At 45.4% G+C, this 21415-nt stretch overlaps 1 protein-coding gene across 3 annotated transcripts in view; it reads left to right on the top strand.

Annotated features, from left to right (window-relative positions):
• Window positions 1–6938: 6938 nt before the first annotated feature.
• Apba1 (amyloid beta precursor protein binding family A member 1) overlaps window positions 6939–21415 on the top strand; it is a 192682-nt gene continuing 178205 nt past the window's right edge. The window contains exon 1 of one of the 3 annotated variants that reach the window (XM_085834258.1): window positions 6939–7235. The gene's annotated coding sequence lies outside the window, so the exon portion shown is untranslated. Of the gene's footprint in view, window positions 7259–21415 lie in introns of all 3 variants that reach the window. The other 2 variants (XM_021152276.3, XM_085834256.1) reach the window with 2 other exon arrangements.

Genomic DNA, 21415 nt, shown 5'->3' with positions numbered 1-21415 from the left:
ACTTTGAATGACCAAATGGGATAATTAGAAAGATAGTTAATGTGTCCATTGGCCACAATATGTGATGATGTTCACATCACATAGCATGCCAGATGTTTGGGACAGGAACCAATAAGAGACCAAGGGTTGTTACCACCACTGAGTTTACTACTATCTTGCAGGGATCAGGAACTATTTTGAGAGGTGACACCATGGCACTTGAGACAATGTGTCACACACACACACACACACACACACACACACACACACACACACAATGGGACTAGAGCAGTGATTTTAAATCAGCTTTGGTATCTTGTTGCCCCAGAAACAGCACCAATGAAGTATTCTGTCAAAAATGATCAATGGTAGCCTATTTTTCCCCTGTTGTTTCTGTACAAACTATTAAAAGATGGTGAAAAAAAGATGGTATTGAAATCCTCAGAGTTTTAAAATTTTTATCCTGCACATGTTCCTAATGCTACTGGCGTTGAGTACTATTTGTTTTCTTGTTTGCTTTTGTGCATATGCTCCCCTGGATGTGTGCATATGTGCAGGCAATTCTAGGTATACATTCAGATAAAGATAAATGCTCAGTATCTTCCACCTTTTTTTTCCCCAGCCAGCTTTCTCCATGAGTCCTGAGGTCATCTATTGGGCTAGGCTAGCAGGCCAATGGACTCAGGGATCCTTCTGCCTCTCCTTTCCCAGCAGTGAGATTACAGACGTACTATTGTACTTAGCTTTCACGTAGATGCTATGGATGGGAACTCAGGCTCTCATGATTGTACAACAGTTACTTCGCCAACTGAGTCTTCTTCCCTGGCCTCTTTAGTGCCTTATACGATGACGGAAAGCTCCACATCTGAAGCAAGCATGTACTGACAAGAACATGGACTCACCAAGCACTTAATCTCGAAGCTCCCTATTTTAGGAGGAAATGTGCCTCTGACTGTACCGTTAGATTTTATAGCAAACACAAAGCCATATTTTCTTCTAGAAAAGCTGTTTGTAAGTTACATTAAACATATCGATATTTTACGGCAGTCCAACAAGATTGGCATAATATCCAGATACTTTATTACTGACATAAAGTTCAAAAGAACCAAGAGTTTAAGCAAGTATGAAGCCGAGTGTGCAACCAATCTCATAACTTTTTGTAGACTTATATCCCCAACGTCCTGTAAGCCTACTAGGGTTGCAAACAAATGCTCAGACAATACAGTATGCTAGTAAAAACAACATTATTCTGATTGGTTGTCCTGTAAGCCCACTACGGTTGCAAACAAATGCTCAGACAATACAGTATGCTAGTAAAAACAACGTTATTCTGATTGGTTTTATACATGTGGAAATTGGAGGGGTGGGCCTTATTCCACATCACTACACTAGGAAGGCTGACAAGGAGGCGTGGTTGGAACAAACTCCCATCCCGAATCCTGACCTGAGGTTTGGGTTTAAATAGAAAACTTAGGCAGAAAAGATCGAGGTCTGATTCTGAGCCATCATTGCCATGGCTCCTGTCCCTCCTGCACGCTGGAGCACAATGTGTGAAATCTCTTTACAAGGGACAAGTCTTCCCTGTTGGCTGGCTCCAGGCAATAGTCCCCAAGAAGGGGATCTCAGCTTCTTGGTGACAATTGTTTCAACAGTCTGAGAGCCAAAGAGAAGGACCCAAGCTTCTCCGTAAACTGTTCTCATTGCTCTCAGATTGGTTACATGAAAATGATTTCTTGAAGTGTGTGGCATATGCAATAAATCACAGAGGATCATTAAATTGAGAAAATGCTTTAGAATATGAAGCGCCCCAGTAACCATTTACATGATCTTAATTTTACACTAGAATTTTCAAATAATCTGGGTTGGGTTTTTTTTTTTTTCTGAGTTAAGGTCATATACACATTGTTTTAGAATATTTTAAATACCACACTCCAAGAAAGCAGGTAGATCTCTACCTCTCCCGCCGTTCCTCCAAATCTAATCCCCAAGTGTCCCTTACCTCCTTGGCACCATCTCCAATAGATCCCATCCAGCCTCCACTCATTGCTCTCCCATCCTCCAACTCCATTAGGCAGTCCCTGGGAACCCACAGGCCAGCGCACCAGGACAGCAGGCAGGCTGGCTGCAGTCCCTCAGCTTTCCCTCCATCCTCCTAGATATAAAGAGGACAATAACCCCCACTACTTTGGTGAATTCTTACCGCATTAACATTTTGATGTATGTTATTCAGTATATTTGTTAAATGCTGTGATCACCAATCTAAAACTTTCTGGGTTACTATGATTTTTTTTTGTTTGTTTGTTTTTTTACTATGTTCCATGTTTCCAGAGACAGGGTCTCACTGTGTACTCCAAGGCCTGTTTCCAGCCTACTCTGTAGCTCAGACTGGGTGGAACCCATGATCTTCCTTCCAGAGGTCAACCATGGGGCATGCTCCTCTGCCCAATTTAATGATCAATTTTGTTGCTGTTGTTAAAATGGGAACAGAATCTTTATGCTGTTCTAAATATAATCTGTGAGTTTGGTGGTCTTTTATTGGTTGGTTGGTTGGTTGGTTGGTTGGTTGGTTGGTTGGTTTTGCCTTATGAGAAAGGGAGGTGCTGTGTAGCCTAGGCTGGCCATCAACTCAAGCTCCTTCTGACTCTGCCTCCTTGAAGCTTGGGTTATCGGTATGCACCACCACAGACAGTTCTGTGTCTCTAACATCTGTACAATATTACACTGATCACTGTACCTATTTTGGCTTGTGTTCCAATTCAGTTGTGGCTCTATGACAGTGAGCTCCCACTGCCAACTGGACAGGATTAAAAAATGTCCTAGGGCATTTGTGAGGCACGCTTTTTTGAGTGTGTCTGCAAAGACAATCATCTGAAGAGGGAGAGTCCATCCTGAAGTAGTGGGTAACATGGTCTGAGGGGCCCACACTGAACAAAAGAGGGCAAAGGAAGAAAGCAACCAGAACGCCAGCGTTCACCAATCTTTGCTCGCTGAATATGGACAGCGTGTGACCAGCTTGTGCTGCCATGTCTTCCCTGCAAGGACAAGACTATGTCACCTCAAACTGTGAGCCAACGTGAGACTTCCCCGACAGCAGTTTCGTCACAGCAAGGTGATTCGGGCTGGAAGCGTCAGCTTCTGGCTTTCTGTATGACAAGTAGAGGCGAACGGAGGAAGCTAATGTTTTGTTTCATTCTCTAGAGTGGCATCTGGGGTTTGCTCTTGCTGATCCCAGCCCACCAAGTGACTGGCAATTCTGGGGGTTGATAGACTGAGGTTAGTCGAGGCTGTCACTCTGGAGGATGACTTTGCGCACGTGCAGAAAGGCATCTTGTAAAACCCGCCCTCTTCTGGCCACATTCCTTAGGGGTGGGTTTACTACACGGAGCACAAGGGCATCTCTCTCAGTGTGTCAGATAAACATAATTACAGTACAAAATGATGCTTGGACTCATAGTGGGCACAGTGGATGAGACTCAGTGAGCTTGACCTGTCTAAGAATTGGGGAAGCAAAGAAGTGAAGCTCTGTAGCAAGGCCGGACTTCCGCCCAGAGGGAAGGAAGGCTGGTGAGATGAGAACTGGCATAGAAAGGCAAGCCTACAGACATTTAAGATGCGTACAGCCCGTACCTTTATTTTATTCATACTTTTTAAATGCTTTGAAAAAAATCTGTATTTTACAGTAACTAGATAAGTTGTTTGACTATCAAACACTAGCAAAACTGAAGTCAGGGTAAAGTGTATTACAAAGGGTTGTTGTGTGATTTACCTATATACAGCTTCAGCTTTTAAGATTTAAACTCAAAGGCTGAGACAGAAAGACACTGGTCACCTGAAGACATCAAAATCAAGGGACAGTTAGAAGAGTCGTATGCAATTTGGGCTGTCTAGAGACACCTCACACTTCAAACGACGTGCTCGAGTACCTGTGGAGTGTGAATGGAGCTGCTGAGTCTTGTAACCTTAAGGTTTCCACTGTCAAAAAGAAACCTAGGTAAATAAACCCTTTCTGAACCCCTTGCCTGTCCTCTTAAGTGGTAAACAGTACTTGGACAGCAAGCGAGGTGGGCTCAGGACATGCTGATGGAGCAGGGGACTTCAGAAATGGTACTGGAGAGGCTCACCCTCCCTGAGTCACAGCAAGGCACGCCTATGTTTCTTAAATATGAGGCTTTAACCTGATACACACAGACTTCTGATGCACAAGCAGCAGGACATAAGGCTTTAAGTTAGGCCCAAGTCACTTGGCACCCCATCTACATATTGTTTGTTACCTGCTACAATGGCTGGCAGTTTGCTCTTTGAAACAGGGAATAGCCGTTGACTCTTGTTAATAGCAAAGGTGGATACAAATATTTGAAGTACTTATAAGAATATCAATAATAAGGTAAAAACTGACTCAGGGAATCTATAAATATACTAGCGCAGAGGGAGGGTGTAATATAAATGCCATATGGGCCCATCCATTGCCTACCATGAACTGCAAACGTGGTTTGAGCTTCCTGCTAGAGGAGGCACAAAGAGGAAGATTTCCATTTATTAACCTTTGCCAAATGATTGTCATCATAGTGATGTTAGCTAAGTGACTTTACTCATTGGCTTTAATCTGCACCAAGGCCCTGTAGTAGAAGATTGAGGGTAAAGTATTACTAAAGCAATGTTTCTTTCACTCATGGTTCGGTAGGAAAATCACCTAACAACACACAGTGCGGCTGAAAACAATGAGCTAGCAAATCAAATGGTAGCAAGTTGATACATCTGTATTCCTCACTTTCCTTGGCATTGCTGAAAAGATGCAGGGCAATAAAAACTAAAGGAAAGAAGGCTCCATCACAGAGGAGCAGGCAAGGCAGCTACATGCAGAGGTAGCTGGCCCCAATGAGTCCTTTGTCAGGAAGCAAAGAGCCAAAAGCTGGGCTCCACTTAATTTCTCCTTTATACCCAGGCTGGATTCAGTCTGTGAAAAAAGTTCTGCCCACATTTAGGGTGAGTCTTCCTGCTCAGTCCAATCAATCTCCTAACTTCCTCGGGATCTCTAAAGTAACTCTAGAGCTGTCAGGGTTGGCGAAGATTATCCATCATGGCGTTAAAATGAGCCTCTTTTATCTATACTCTCTTATTTAACCTAAAATTTAACGAGATAAGCTAGCTTCCTTCCTAAAACCACGGTCCATCTCCAGGAAGGAAACAGAAACAACTGCAGAAGCCTACTCTGACATCCGTCGCCCCCAAAAGGGGAGCACAGGAAAGCAAAAGCAAAGACTAACAGAGCTGAGAGCCAGAAGACACACCGAACCTACAAGCTCGCTCGCCAGACACACAGAGTAAATTAGTCCTGCCCTGGACTCTGAGAGCCCCACCCCCACCTCCCGGGGAGCTGCCTCGGGAGCTCTTCAGAAACAGCATTGTGAACCTCACCCTGGTCTTTCTGGATCAATCTCAACTCTCAGCACTCTCCAGTGTGTGTGTGTGTGTGTGTGTGTGTGTGTGTGTGTGTGTGCCTGAAGAAGTCAACGTTATGGCTGCTGCCTGCCTGCTTGGGGCATCCGGGCTTCAGGGGGCTCTGATACCTTTCCTTCCTCTAACTGGTCTCCTGGAAAGGCTTTTTCCTCAGGCAGTCCAGGGAACAACATCAGATCCGCCTGCACCTTGGCAGTTGGAAAGTTCACAGTTGCTCTCTGCAACTGTGTAGTTTTCCCAGGGTGCTATGAATTCTGGAGGGACGAGGACCCTATCTGGCTTTCACCAGAGAGGGTATCCTTACTGACAAAATGAATAGGGAATGACTGTCACAAGAAAAACAACAATGGCCCTTATTTCTAGTATATGTTTAAGTTTTATGAAAAGATACTTGGGGGACAGGAGAAGCTATACTTTTCTTTGTCAAAGCCAAGAAACTAATTACGAAGTAGAATGCAGAAATTCATGTGAATTTTAAGGCTAAACAAGAATTCTAGGATGCCTCGGGCTACACCCGTAGATATTTCTGGAGATACTGTGCTTAATATGGAAATACTGTATAATGATAGATTTATCTCTCCCTAGGTCAAATAAGGAAGGCTTGTCTTCATTTCACTAGATGAGAATATGCATACTAAGACGGATTTGAAAATTATAAGGTTTCGGATGAATATGACCCTTAATTTTTAAATTGAGAACTCTGTCCCAAAGAGGGGGGAGGATGTAGCTATGGAATCGCCTATTACAGATGGAGCTGGCGCCTGAACCCAGCCCCGCCCTCGTCCCTCCACTCCCACCCCGCCGCCCCCCAGGGGCCAGTCCACCTTTTCATTAAGTCACAACACCTGCTACCTGGTCCCTAATGCTCAGGGTCCCCACCCTCCCGAGAACCTAATCATATACCAGGCGAATTGCCTGCGCACGTCTGGAAGACTCTTTTAAGCTCCTAGCAACCGGCATCGAGAAACCAAGTGGACCATTTCCCGACCCCGCCTTCCAGACGCTTTCTGGGTGGGGCGGGTTGGGCAGCGCCCCCAGTGGGCGGCCAGACCGACGCCCAGCTTGTTCCTCTCAAGCTCACGCGGGCGCCCCCTCGCGGCCACTCGAGGAGCGCAGCGCCGCATTGCAAGCTCCAAGCTTTTTCCTTGGCTTTCAGGCCCGGGAAGCGGGAAAACTGCGTGTCACTAAGCAAGAGGACACGGGCAGCCGTCCACGCGGCAGTGTGTCCTAAGCGTGACCAGAGCCCATTCGCGGAGACGGGGCCGGGGATGAGCGTTAGGGACCTGGGACAGAGGACCGTGGCTGTCCCCCTGTGTCCCCGCGGGAGACAGCCACGTAGTCCATTCCAGGCTCCCGGCCACGAGAGGGAGGGACTCGCGCACGGCTACGGCGACGGCTGCGGACACCTCGCACGCCCACGCGCGCCCGAGCCGGACTCTCGCGTCGGGCCCGCGCCGCGCGCGCGCACGCGGGTGGGCGTGGGAGGCAGAGGCGCTGCTGCACGCGGCGTGCGCGCGCTCCCCCCGCCGTCAGTCGCAGCCGCCCGGCCCCGGCGCGCGTCACGAGGGCGAGCGGGCGGCGAGCAGGGGGTGGGGCCGCGGCCGGAGGGGCCCGAGCGGCTGCCGAGCTAGAGCCGGAGGAGCGGGGCGCGGGCGGCTGCGGTCCCGGTGGCGGCGGGGGAAGATGGTGGCGCTGGAGGCGGGAGCAGCTGGAGAGCAGCTTTATTCCCAGGCTTGGCACGGTCGCTGTCACTAGCGCCGCCTGCTCCCGCGGGCCCGCGGACCCAGCTGTCAGGCAAGGTACCACCGCCAGGGCGGGCTGGGTGAGTGCCGGGCGCCCGACGCCCCGGACGGAGCTCGGGTCCTTTTGGAGGGATGATCCCGGGAGCTAGGGGTGCAGCGTGGAACAATAGTGCGGATGAACAGGGACGGCAGGCGACATCCAGGGAGGCAGTGCTTGGAGCTAGCGAGGCGGGGGAAGGGTGTGTACTAGAGAGATGCCAGGCGTCCGGTGCGCGCTGAGATACCCGGCTTTGGGAAGAGCGGGCCTGATGACAGTCATGGAAGGAGTGTGTGTGTGTGTGTGTGTGTGTGTGTGTGTGTGTGTGTGTGTGATAGCAGAGGGGATGGAGGTGGCAGATCCGAAGTGTAGGGGGAGATGACATTTCCAGGAATCCCCGCTAGGATCCCTCCTCTCTGGCTGACTGATGATGGAAACCGTGAGGTGGGCAGGATGCACTTGGTGTGTGAAGTGTGGAGGGGAGGCAGTAGGGTAAGGCCGGGTTTGTAAAATCCCGTGTAAGAGTGTTTAGCGTGCAATTGGATCCACGCTCTCAAAACTGCGCCCCACATCCAGCGATCTGCTTTTCCTGACTTGATGCCGCCACCTAACACTGTGGGACAGTATTGGTTATTTTGACCCTGCAAGTCCAAGAACAGTTTCTGTTCTGCTACTGTTCTTGGGTGGCTGGGTGTACGGATTCTCGCTTCCCCTTTCCCTAACGTCCTAACACGGGGATGTGGAAGTGAGCGGTTGCTTTGAGGCACATGGCAGCAAACCAGGATAATGGTTACACCTTTTGAGACAGCTGGTGTCCCTGGCTCTGAAGGGCGCTTTCTTTGGCACTTCACAGCCTCTCATTGACTGCCTGACTCTGCAATTTCTATTGTTTATCTCTTGTCTAACCCCAAGAAGAGGGTGTTTAATGGTCATCTTCCTCTCCCGTTCCCACAACTTTTATCACCAGACTCCCTTCTATATATAAGTACTGAAAACCTTCTGGCTGAAGGTTGGATAGTCTTTGCAATGATTCTTTTAGAATAAACTCTTGAGGTGTGTAAAGAGGGTGGGGGCTTTAAAAATACAAGAACAAGATTGAAAGGGAAGTAAAAAACAAGGGAAAAAAAAAGCGTCCCAAGATGCTTGACATTCTCTTGGGTGTTTTTCCGTGGGAAATGGGATACTTTATTTCTGCTGGTGACAGCCACTCTCCCGGCTTTCACAATGGTTAGAAGGTCCATTTAGGAACTGAAATCTCCGGAGACCCATGGATATAAGATCTCCAGTCAGTGAAGTCCCCGATTTCCTTCCCAGGACAGCTCACTCGTAGGAAATTTGGCAAATGTTTGGCTCTCCAATGATGTCTAGGAACCAAGACAGAGAAATGCACGCAGAGTCTATAGATGCTTAAATTTCTCTGCGTAATAAAGATAGGGTTGCGTAGAGAGGGAAAGCACTAGAGATGGTATATCCGTATGCGTGTCCACTGCCGCCTGGTTCCCTGGAGTCTGTATTTCTCCTGCAGTATCCATAGGAGTGAATGCACCTTTATGATAATAACCCAGTACTTTATTGATGTCATATGATTGGATTCACCTGCTTGGGACATATTTTAGTTATAATACCTTAAATTCTACTGAATTGCTGTCAGAACCCAAATGGGCTGCCCTGGGCCTCTTTGAAAAGCTTGCAATGATCACAAGGATGTACAAATAAATGGATGACATATTGATACCAAAGATTTCTTTCTTTTTCTAAACATTTTATTCTTTGGGCAAAGGATAAAGTATTACCCCATGGATACATTGAAAATAATAAAGCTAAGGCCATCTACATATGACTTTTCCTTCTCGTTTATTGTTTCTAAAACAAATGATGACATGTGGGCCAGCTATGCTGGAAGCTATGAGTGTAAACTAAATTTCCGCCCCCACCCCCGAGTCCTTCAAGCCAAGCCTTCTGAAATTTTAATGTGAGGTTGTTGGATCTCACCCGAGACTTTAAAAAGGACTTATAAAAATGAATTTAGAATCCTAGTTCTTTAACTCTCTTATTGCTTCGGCCATAACTCATTCTGATGGATGTAAGTCACTTAAGAGGTTTAGGTTTCTTTATTTAAAAAAAAAAAAGTTATCATCTCTGTATATGCAAGCAAAACTATATATGTAAATTTCTTATAAGAAAACTCAAGAATATTAGAAATTACCAACATAGATAGCCTGATTAGAGAAAGAACTGCATACAAACACAATTGATGACTTGAGAATTTCTGATTTCCTTTCTCATGTAAATGAGAGACTTTTTCAAATGCCATGCCCTGTTTTCCTAACGTTTGGCCGGGTGAGGTTAAAGGTGCAGCTCAGATCTGTAATTCCGTTTGGTAAATGGCTGCACCTTTCCCTGCAGCCTGCAGCAAAAGCCATTTGTTTTGCATGAATGCCTCTTCTCCTTCCCTTAAAGCAGTTTTAATGCCTTTCTGCTCTATCACGAGCCTCCCTTTGAAAAGTTTGTCTTTTCAGAAGACTTGGAAGTAAAGGACATTTGAAAATTGACCTGCAGGGCCAAAAAGGGATAAACCATGGTGCCACGGGGGAAATTGAGCTTTTATGCTACAAGGAAGACAAAATAGAACATGGAGCGGTGGAAACAGAACTTGTTCTTGAATAAGTTGGGTGGTGGAGGAGAGGGTGATACATCAAAGGAATGGCACAGCAGAGGGAAGGAAGCTGACTTTGGAAGCCTGGGAAATGAGTCCATTAAGAGGAAAAGAGATTCAAGCAGGAGGCTAGGTTGATAAAGCTATCAAGGTGGTGGACCATACTGGGCGGAGGCATGACTCTGAAGAAAGGCACATGGTTATAATCTCTTAGGAAAGACAAAGGCAAATTGAGGCTGGGTGTAGAATTATGAAGGCAATGTGAGAGATTGATGTGAGTGAATGACCATCACCCAGCAAGGAGGAACTCTGTGTATGAGTGTATGGAGGACCAGCAAGCCCTGAACAATTATGCTTTGACAGCTAATTAAATTTCGCAATAGTGAGCATTCAAGTATTGCTAAATTCAGTGGTGTCTCTTATTCTCCATGGAAAGAATGCTTGCTTACTTTTAAAAGCATTTATTCATGTTGCCTGAATTGTCTGAAACTCCATTTGGATGGTTTCCTATAAGAACTTTCTCTTGGGGACCTTTGAGTTCAATAAATAAGGGTTGTATTAAAACAATGGAGAAAAACAAGGCTTTTTTTTGTAAAGATAAACTTTTCTTATATATTACATCAAGATGTGGCTTTTATAGTGAAGTGTAAAGTTGACTTTTCAAGACTCAAATATAGCCCAACATTGTGCCCATCATAAGTGTTCAATACATTTTTGTCACATGAATTCATGAATAAATTAATTTGTTTTAGTAGGTTAAATATAGCCTATGAGATTGGAAATTTCAGAATTTATTTATATAATGGATATTCAATGAATTGTATCCTGTGACCTATACAAGACTATGGTACTATAAACCTGTTAATGCATTCATACCTGCTATATACACTAATCTTGAAAAACAAGGACACTGTTTCCCACAAAAAAACCCTATGTATGCTTGAGCCCCTTGATTATGATGATTCCGGCTGAGATTATGAGATTCTATCTGTAGCAAATGATAATTTCAAAGTTCTAATGATGAACTCTGTTCAGACTTTTAACAAATATTTGTCAAGCACCCTCTCTGGGCCAAGCTAGCTGCAAGGATAGAATTGGGTTGGAGGGGGTGGGAGTTGGAAGACTTCCTGATGTCACAGAGCTTTTAGTGGGAGGAGACTCCAAGGAAATAAATAGGTGACATTATATGTCATGTATGAGTAAGAATAACATGGTGGGGAACGAGGTTAGGTAGATACCTCAGTCATGAAAATGTTTGCTGTGCAAGCAGGAAGACCAGAGTGTGGATACCCAGGTAGATGTGGAGGCCTAGCTGTAATTCAAGCTGCAGAAGACAGACAGGGGATTCTCAGAGCATCCAGAGAGGTGAGCCATAGCAGATACCTCTGGGTTTGATTAAGAGATCTTGCCTCAAAGTAATAAGCAGTTGAGGACAATCCCAGCACCAATCTAGGGTCTCCTCATGCATGCACATGCAAACATAATATATGCATATATTATATGCATAATACATATGCATAGCACATATACAAACACATTGAGGAAGAAAAGCAAGCCGGAAGTTATACAGTGGGACAATGGAGAGGATGATATCATAGAGGGTAGCCAAAGAAGACTGTAACCAGAGCTTTAAAATGAGAGGGGATGAGCCATAATCATGTTTGAGAGAAGGGCTGCAGGTGAGAACATGCTTTACATGATCAAGGAACAGCAGGAAAGCATCTCTGGGTTCAGTGATTTACCCGGACATATGGCGTCCCATCTGATTGAGAGAGCAGCCACTTTGAGAGGCATCTACTTTGCCTTTCAGTATTAATCCGTCACCCATAAGACTCAAGTTACCATGTACCCATTGTAGTGACCCGAGAGAGGCAACACTGCGTTTCTGAAACGGTATGTGTGCTCAGCCAAACATGTTCAAGCTAGAAAACCTGAGGAATAACTGTAGCAATGAGATGCTGGTCTGCAAGGAGCATGTCCCCTGCTCGGAACATTCTCGGGTCTGAATCCTCTTTAAAGATGGTAGACTCATCTGCCCACCCCCAACCCCACCCCACACACCCACTTCAAGTCCTGTTGGCTAGTGTGGGGTCCTCCAAACTAGAACTCTGTTTTGTTATAGTAGCTAGACCCCACAACACACAGGACTGCTCTTTACATTAATAGGAGATCACTAAGTACTCATTGTCAGTCATGAAATAAGACACTTCCAGTAATTTCCACAACCCAGGTATAAGGGATGAGGTTATAACCCCCTTCCTGCAGACAGCATCTCAAAGCAGAACAGCAAGTCACCTCCACCACTGGACTCATTTATACATTTAGACCCCAGAACAAGGACCTGAGTGGTTTCTTTGCAAGCCCACAGAAATACAAATTGAGAGTGAGAAACTCAAGACAAAGAGAGGAAGCAAGCCAGTAAGAGGTAAGTTAATGAGCAGGTTTCTGCTTTGAGGAACTGACCTTTACTTAGAGTTATACAGGAGAGGATGGAGCACCTGCCATTTACCCTGCAGAGGTAAGCCCTGCCCCCCAGTCCGTTCAGGCTGCTGGTTTCAGCCTGAGCACTGTTCAGAGGCCCCCAGCAGGGGAGCAGGCAGAAGGGACTGGCTGGCACACAAAGCATAGTTGGGCATAGTAAATAAAAGCTGGAGAGAAACGCAGAAGTGCCCTGCAGAGGTCCAGAGCCTCTGTCCCATTTGGCACAGACATACCACAAGGAATAATGTTTTTTTTAACAGATGAAGAATTGGTTTGACAGCAATTATCAGTATTTTAATATAGTGATTTAAATTGCTGCAACCGCTGCCTGTTCATTCACTTACAAGCCAGCCATTGACAGCACTCGGTACTGGAGATATCATCGTCAGTGTGCGGTACTCTCGATTAGAAGGTGGCCCCAAGTTTTTAAAAGATAAAGGTTTTGAAAAAGGTTTTATGGCTGTTTGAATATACACATCCTAGTAATATATATACAAATAGTGAAAAGTCTGCTTATACCTACCTAATATAGTTAGTTTACTTGAATATATTTAAAATTGTGTATGTAAAACAAGTACTTTGTAAATAGCGCATCTACTCTCACACATTATGAAGTCGTTGATTTTCATAAGCCTTTAATTTCTGTGCTCATTAGTTTTGTTGACTTGAAAAACTAGAAGAGGGAAAAGGGAACCATTGAATTGTACTGTAGGCATGTCTATGTGGCATTTTCTCCATTAATGATTGATTGATAAGAGAGGGCCCAAGCTACTATGGGCAGTGTCACCCCTGGGCAGGTGCCTGGGCTGTATAAGAAAGCAAGCTGAGCAAGCCATGGAGAACGAGCCAGTAAGAAGTGCTTCTCCGTGGCCTCTGCTTCAGTTCCTGCCTCCAGGTTCCTGCCCTGCCCTCCTTCAGTGGTACACTGTGACGTGGGTGTGTAAGCCAAATAAACAGCTTCCTCTCACAGTTGGTTTGGTCAGTGTTTTATCAGAGCAGCAGAAAACAAACCAGGGCAATGGCTGAGCGTGTTGTCACATGACCACTTCATGTCTGTCCATTTCCTTCGTTGTTGGGATCTGGTATTGCCTGAGTTTCTGTAAGATACCCCCTCTGTGAACTCAGTGCTCAGTTCCAGAACACATGAATGTCTCCTTCTTCTCCCTATAGGACCTGTATTATGATGCCCCGACCCATGCTTCTTTCCCATGGCCGGATTAGAACATCCAAGAGAGGGAATTACACAGCTCATCCCAGGAATATGGACTTAGATTTCCCTTGGCTCTCCGTCTCCTTTCCCTGTGGATACCATCGTTTGTGGTATTTCAAGCACACGTCCTTCATAGGCAGTCCTGTCTTGTATCCCGTCGGTCTTCTCCCAACAGTTGTCAGCCAGCCCCTGGAACACTGTTGCTTTTTATGCACCCTGCAGTCTTACAGCTTCTCCATGGTAGACAGGTCTCTCCCTTTAAAGTCAGTTGCCATCACCTCTGCATTAATGACCTACTTGATTGTCAAGGCCAGTTGTCTCACAGGCAATAGGCTTCTGAGTTTCTGACAATGGGAAGAAAGTGATTAAGAGAATGCTCTACGAAATGGGGGAACTTTGTAGGCGCTCAAACATAAAGCAGATTTTTTTTCTTTCCTGAAATGTGTGTGTGTGTGTGTGTGTGTGTGTGTGTGTGTGTGTGTCTTTGAAATGGCAGTTTCCTTTTATTTTGCTCTCTGTGAAGTGACCATGAGAAGCTGTCAAGAAATGTTGAAGCCCTCCCTGCCTGCCAGGCTTCTCCAGAGGCGGGCTTCCTCCTTCATCCATGGTGTGCTTGCTACTAGTGTGAATTGTTCCTCTTCCAAATAATGCAAGGATCCACTGCCTGACTTTTGATGGTTTTGTATCATGATCAGTTTCGGATTTGCTAATAGTTGCATATTAAAGAAGTATACTTGGATACCTAAGTATCCTCCTCTCTCCACAAAACTGTAGCACTATTTTGCAGACAGGACCTTATGCTGTTGGCCTAGCTGCCTTTGAACTAGTCATCCTCCTGCCTCAGTCTCCCTTAGCAGCTAGGTTTGCAGGTATGCCAGGTCAGTCCAAGTTTTAGCATATTTTAATGCAGTGGAAAAGTTTGTCACTTAAAGAAATTCCATTTAACGGGAATAATTACCTAGCATTTCTATTTAATGAGTTAGGATTTTATACTAGACTTTACTGAAGTGGCTCACATTTGGTTGTAATGGATTCTTGCATGTTTTTGGCCATGATCCTTAGCAAGAATACAGCTTACCATGGCTCTATAGATGATTGTGCCTGAATATCCTCACACACATACACATGCCACGGAAGCAAGTGTGTTCAGCAATATCTGTCTTCCATTACATGTGATGTCCACTGTTTGCTGCTTTTGTTTCCTCATGTTTGCCAACACGCCAAACTGATCTCAGCACTAATGGGCCCTGACATGCAGTGTAAAACACACTGCCCCATTATATTAAGCCTGACAGAAGGGTGCTTGTTTTCTTATAATCCAAAATAATTTCATGTCTGAAGGGTTTTTCCATTTGTTTCAAATCATTAATATATTTGGGTATTTGGTGTCGTGGGTGTAGATGTCATAACACTCAGAAAGGAACACATTGATTTTGAGTATGTATTTTATTTCCAAATGGAGAAATTATTCAAGGCATTGAAAAGTTTGAGAAATGGAATGAGGAAACTGGGCCAGTTCCTAGCTACACCTGGTAGCTCCCTGGGAATATGACCTGGAGTGTGTGGCTTCCTCACCAGTGGGCTCCTGTCTCCTCATGGCTCTTTCCTGACCCCACCTCCGTCTGAGTGACTCTCCCAGCTTGCTTCCCTGTAGTGCCTGGATGTTCGGAGTTCAGATACCGAATTCTAATTTTAGTTTACTGTATTTTTCCTAGTTGTGGAAATAGTTTTTATATCCATTTTTCTTCCAAATAACTTAGAAACACAAGTCTTTCTGCCTGAGCCGACACCTGGGTAAGTTTTGTTCTGAAGGAGCCAGAAGTTAGTGCACAGATGAAAGTTTCCATGGTGACAGGATGAACAAAAGCCTAACTGAATCTCCTGTGTGTTGCTGAGGACTGAACCTAGGGCTCCATACGTGCTAGGCGGGCATCCTGCCAAAGAGCTACATTCCTAGCTCAAGCCTACATTCAAGTATGATTGCCCGATTTATGGCTCTCTAGTTGTGTAATGGACGTACATTCCAAACCCTTCTCTACAATCTCGGTGTAATAGCTACGAGCAAATTAACACAAAGGAGTGTCCGGTCGTGTGGTACCACACAGCATCCGCATGCCTGACTCAGGTTTGCCTCCTAATGGTTTTTATGACTTCAAAGCTGCATCTGCCGAGAATGCATAGCTGAGATGGAACCTTGAGACCCACCGTGGATTTCTCAGAAACCAAAGGACAAGGCAAAGGAACCTACCCTGGGGCCCATGGATAAGAGTGAGGCCGGATTGCTTCTGGATCCCAGGTCTCTTCTGTCTTTCTGCCCTCACAATGGCTTCTTACCATAGCTACGCAAGCTAGATCCTCATCCGTGTGTGTGAGTGAGTGAGTGAGTGAGTGATTTAGAGAGAGAAAGAAAGAGACAGACACACATACACACAGAGAGACAAACAGACAGACACACATACACAGAGAGAGAGAGAGAGACAGGAAGACATATATACACAGAGAGAGAGAGAGAGAGAGAGAGAGAGAGAGAGAGGAGGATTGTGAGAGAGAAGGTTGGTGAGTGACAATGTATGTGAGAGACAGTATGTGTGTGAGTGTGCAGAAGAGTGTGTGAGGAGTGAGAGGGTCTGTGTGTGTGTGTGTATGTGTGTTGCATAGACTTCCCTCTATTCTAGATACCATGGACTGGGAAAGACTCAAGACAAGTCAGAATATGGTGCCACTAGCGACCAGCAGGGCTTCACCTCAGCTTTCCCAGATGCCAAAGGGCAGAACGACACATGACCATCCCACCGCCTCCCACACTGCCATTGTTAAAGCCAAGTGAGACCTAAAAGGCTGCTAAAGCAAGGTAGACACACCTCTTCCCTTCATAATGACACTAAGCAAAAATGGCTCCTGGTCCTTCTCACCGCCCTCCTCTGCACCAACGGTGGAAGACTTTTCTGCTGAGAACCAGAGAGTAGGTTCCATGCCAGTGCCATGTAGTCTCTGTCACAGCTTCTCGTCTTTGCCGCTGTACACGAAAGCAGCCCTTGACACTGTGGTGGACAGCTAGCATAGTGTGTTCTGACAGGTATATTCAAGGATGCTGGAATTTCATAATATTTTCACATGTCAGAAATTTTTAACTGCTCTTCATATATATTTTTTTTCAGCTGCCTAAAGAAACATAGAGCTGTTTTGATTCTTAAGCAGTGCAGTGGCAGGCGCTTGGGTAGGTTCGTCTCACGGACCTGAGTTTGCTGACTCATGGTTGGGCTTTCACAGAGCTTTAATTCACCTTAGAGTCCACCAGGTTCCCTCGGTGCACACAGCTCCCCCGTGCACAAACATTTCCTGCACAGTCAGTATTCACACACTAAAGGACCAGAGAACCCTGCTTGTCCATGCATCTTTTTTTTCTGTCTTATGAAAGGAGTTCTGCCTCAATTCCTAACAAACCTTTGGGAGTGACCGAGTTAATGTCTTGTGATTAAATTTAGGGGCTCTGACATTCCTGCCTTAAAGTTTTACCCCCCCCCCCCCGCTGTCTACCATAAAAGGAAAAGAATGTCCGAAGAAAGAAGGGAAAACAAACAGACCAAACAAAACAAAGCCAGCATTTCAGCAGGACAGGGGTTTGCTGGAGAGAACAGCAGGGGCCAGAGCTTCCATCCATCCGTAGACTTTCTGTCCCTCAGGCTGTGGCACTTCTGGGCTTCGCTGGTCAGCAGCTCTGCTTTTGAGTGTAATTTCCTCAAAATTGGACACAGGACCATACTTCCACACTAGCTACACATAAAGAGAAGCTAATAGAATGCTGTTTCCTTTTGTACATATTGAGGAGTCGCACACAAATACTTACTGGAGAGCAAAGGCTTGACTACATAGCTCCTGTCTTACTTAAGACTAACCTCAACTCCAAGATTGGAGATTGGGTTATTACGAAGTGTATACATTTTAACTCATCTTCCCAAATGGGGTGTGCAAACACTAGATGATAGAGTTGTAGCTGCATGCAGTAAGCTGGTATTTTATGGTAAAAACAGATGTTCCCAACCGATGATAATATGTCCTGAAAAAAAAAATCAAAAATAAGTAGAAGATGCATTCACTATCCCTAGCCTACAGAGCACTCTGGCTAAGTAACATACTTCATTGTAGCACATCAGCTGTTTGCCCTTGTAATCTTGTCTGGCTGCGAGCTTCAGTCCCATGTCACTCCCCAGCTTCCTGAGAGGGTGCCGTCCACACGTCAGCCAAAGGAAAGATCTATATTCGCAAGTTGAAAAGTGTGCTTTCGACCCAATGGATATAAATTTTATATCACCAGGAAGAGAGAAATCATAAATCTAACTATTGGACCTCAGAGTTAGTGTTTTCCAATTTCTGCGATGAAATACCAGGACCAAAAAGCATCTTGGGCATATTAAAAATTAAAAAAAAAAAAGCATCTTGGGGAGAAAGATTATTTGGCTTACATTTCCATATTGCTGTTGAAAGAAGTCAAGACAGGAACTCAAACAGAGCAGGATCCTGGAGGCAGGAGCTGATGCAGAAGCCACAGCGGGGTGCTGTTTACTGGTTTTCTCCACATGGCTTTCATATAGAACCTGCTTTCATACAGAGCCTAGGACTACCAGCCCAGAGATGGCACCACCCACCATGGACTTGGCCATTGATCACTAATTGAGAAAATGCTTAACAGCTGGGTTATGGAGGCATTTCTTCCACTGAGGCTCCATCCTCTCTGATGACTCTAGCCTGTGTCAAGTTGACACACAGAAACCACCTGCATATAACTCTATAATGGGGGCATTTTTGTGTGTGATATCTTGTGTATATGCGTGTGTTCCTGTGTGGGTGTGTGCGTGTGTGGTTGTTGCATGCCTGTACTTAAGGGATTGAACGAAAAGACTATACTGTATAACTGAGATAAAAATCATTAATAGTATAGATTCCTCATTAACATTTATTAAGGAAAAGAACAATTAGGTCATTGTTCAAAGTGCCTACTTTCGCTTTGCCTGCCAAAATTCTAATTTGCTAAAACTTGGAAAAATGCATGCTGTGTGTAACATAAATTGTAAAGCGTGCTTTGCACTTGGCATGCGTTATGATTGCTATGGCGGATCATACCTCATCTTAAAAACAGAATGTGTAGCAAGTATTAAAAGTGTGTGCTCCATGTAAGTGATGTGAGGTCTCTAAAGCCTGCTTGGGGACAAGGGGCTCGGGATCCTGTTCCTATTATGTCTAAGCTGCTCCCCATGAGCCACACCATGGTGCTTCCCAGCTGTGCCAAGACTGTTTGCAAAATTACTCTTAGTGAATGAATGCGGAGGGGCGGGGCGTTAGGGGAGGGCAGGCTTAGAAATCACTGGGTGGTGGTGGGCAGCTAATTATCCATCTGTCGCCAGTGCCTCATGCGGAAAGAAGCTGCCCTGGTAGAAATGGAGAATGCATGCGCTTATGGAGGTGAGTGAGCTGAGCTTCATTTACTGTGTTACCTGTGCATCGTACTCATGTGAGACTTACCTTGGCTTTTTCCTAGGACTGATGTGTCTTTTCCTTCCTCCTCTCCTCTTTCCATTTGTGAAATGACAGTGGACTTATTTAGAGCTCATTGTTTGATGGCTCTCTTTTATGCTGGAGGCTTTTAGGCCACTGTCTGGCTGTCACTGGTTGCCCATTCTTAGGGCAGTGGCACTAAAGCTGGCCAGAAGATCTATAGCTGCTGAGGTCTGGCTGTTGCTGATCAGATTCTGTAGAAGCCGGCACAGAGAAGGGAACCTGTGTGACTCTGGACTGATTGCTCTATTAAGGAGATGGCTCGGTCAGGGAAACTAGGAAGAGAAAAGGAGGAAGTCAGGCCAGGATGTGATCTCAAAGCACCCTGGAGGGTCACCTCACCACGGGGCCCAGGGGGTCTCAGAGTGATGTGTCACTCCAGCTCAGAGTTTACCTTCTAAGCTCGGGAGGTTTCTGGTTCCTACTGAATGCCTGTCAGACATTGGTGAACCCATGCAGTCTACCAGGAGAAAGATCTCTGCATGCAGGTGACAAGGCCCCCTCAGAGCAGGGGCCATGAGAGCCCACTGGATTTTGTCTAACAGATCTTCTGTTTCAAAATGCTCTTCATGACATTCTTTGATAGGCATGTAGCACTAGGCTGTACTGCCTCACCGTTGCAAAGAAGTCCGTTGAAATCCCTGGTTTGTGAATCCTCTCTAGTGTTCTCTTTGTAGATGTATATATGTTCTTTATCTTACACTCGGCAAAGTGGGGTCTTGAGGGGAAGAGGATAAATAAATTTAGTCTATTTGCCATCTTCAAATAGGCACCACCCAAAACAAAAGCAAAAAGAGGACTTTGCAGCTTCAATAGAAAGCTGCTTTATAGCTGGGCGGTGGCGCATACCTTTAATCCCAGCACTTGGGAGGCAGAGGCAGGCGGATTTCTGAGTTCAAGACCAGCTTGGTCTACAAAGTGAGTTCCAGGACAGCCAGGGCTACACAGAGAAACCCTGTCTTGAAAAACAAAAACAACAACAAAAACAACAACAAAAGAAAGAAAGGAAGAAGGAAGGAAGGAAGGAAGGGAAAGGAAAGAAAGGAAGGAAGGAAAGCAAGCAAGCAAGCTGCTTTGTTGCATGCTTAACATTTTTAATTCCTGGGGCTCAAGAGATCGCTCCATGGTCAGGAACTCTTCCTGATCTTCCTGAAGACTTGTGGGAGTTTGCCTCTACCCATATAGGGCAGCTCACGACCGCCTGCAATTTCAGCTTCAGGGGATCTGATGCCCTCTTCTGGCCGCCTTCGGTACTGCATTAAATGGGTAGTGGGGGCTGTGGCTATTGCGATATCTTTGGTCTCTCTTACCCAAGGCTTTGCATATCACCGTCAGACACAGGCCAGTGGCCTTTTGGAGTCAGCTGGGACTCTCCCTCCTGTGTTGTCATACCACAGTTAATGTGTGGCACTGAAGCATAGGCAGGACACAGAGCAGCACTTTGGTAGGCTCAGGCGGCTCCATCTTGCTGTTTAAGGCGTCTGGGGGAACCTGCCTTCTGTCCAGAGCAGGGTGAGTGGATTGTGGAGTGGCGCCTCCAGATCCCCGCAGCTTCTCTTCACCACTTCCCAGTGTTGACTTCTCAGTTGGAATAAAGTCTTGGAGAACTTCCTTGGGCTTCCCCATTGTTCTTAAGTGGCTAAAGGTCAAATCCAGACTATCAATCATGGAATACAATCTAGTGTAAAAAAAATAGAAACTCGAAACTCCTATCTAATCTTAATTAAATATTATAGCATGGCTTAAATACAGTAAGAGTAGAAATACCAGGTGTCTAGCTTGTTGACTTTTTGCGTATCTAAAACCTGTATTATTAACACTCAAATCATGATCTAGAACAGAGCCCCAGAGGTCACCTCAGGTCCCTTCTCAGTCACTGTGACTCTATTGTAAACATAAGTCCTATTCTGACCTCTGTCACCCAAGAGCACTTTCCATGTGACTGGAATCATTCAGTACACAGCATCTTTGTCTGTCTTCATTTAATATTACTTTAGATATCAGTTGGTCTGTATATCAGTAGTTCTGCTGGCTGCCTAGCTCATGCATTGATATACCAAGTTTACTCATTCTTCTCTTAAAGGACACTAATGTTGCTCCATTGTAAACATTCATGTACATTGATCTTGGTGTCTATACATACTGAGTTTCATGGGGTATGTGTCGAGGATTGGAATTGTGGGTCATAATGTAAGTATGTATTGAGCTTAAGAGATTTTGCTGAATAGTTTTCCAAAGTGGTTCTCCCAGCCAGTTTGCATCCCCAGCCACAGTTCCCTGTTCCATTCTGCAGCAGCTCC

Source organism: Mus caroli, unplaced genomic scaffold, assembly GCF_978045245.1.
Source record: "Mus caroli unplaced genomic scaffold, Mus_caroli_1 scaffold_20, whole genome shotgun sequence".
Lineage (NCBI taxonomy): Eukaryota > Metazoa > Chordata > Mammalia > Rodentia > Muridae > Mus > Mus caroli.
This window is presented reverse-complemented; position numbering and strand designations above follow the sequence as displayed.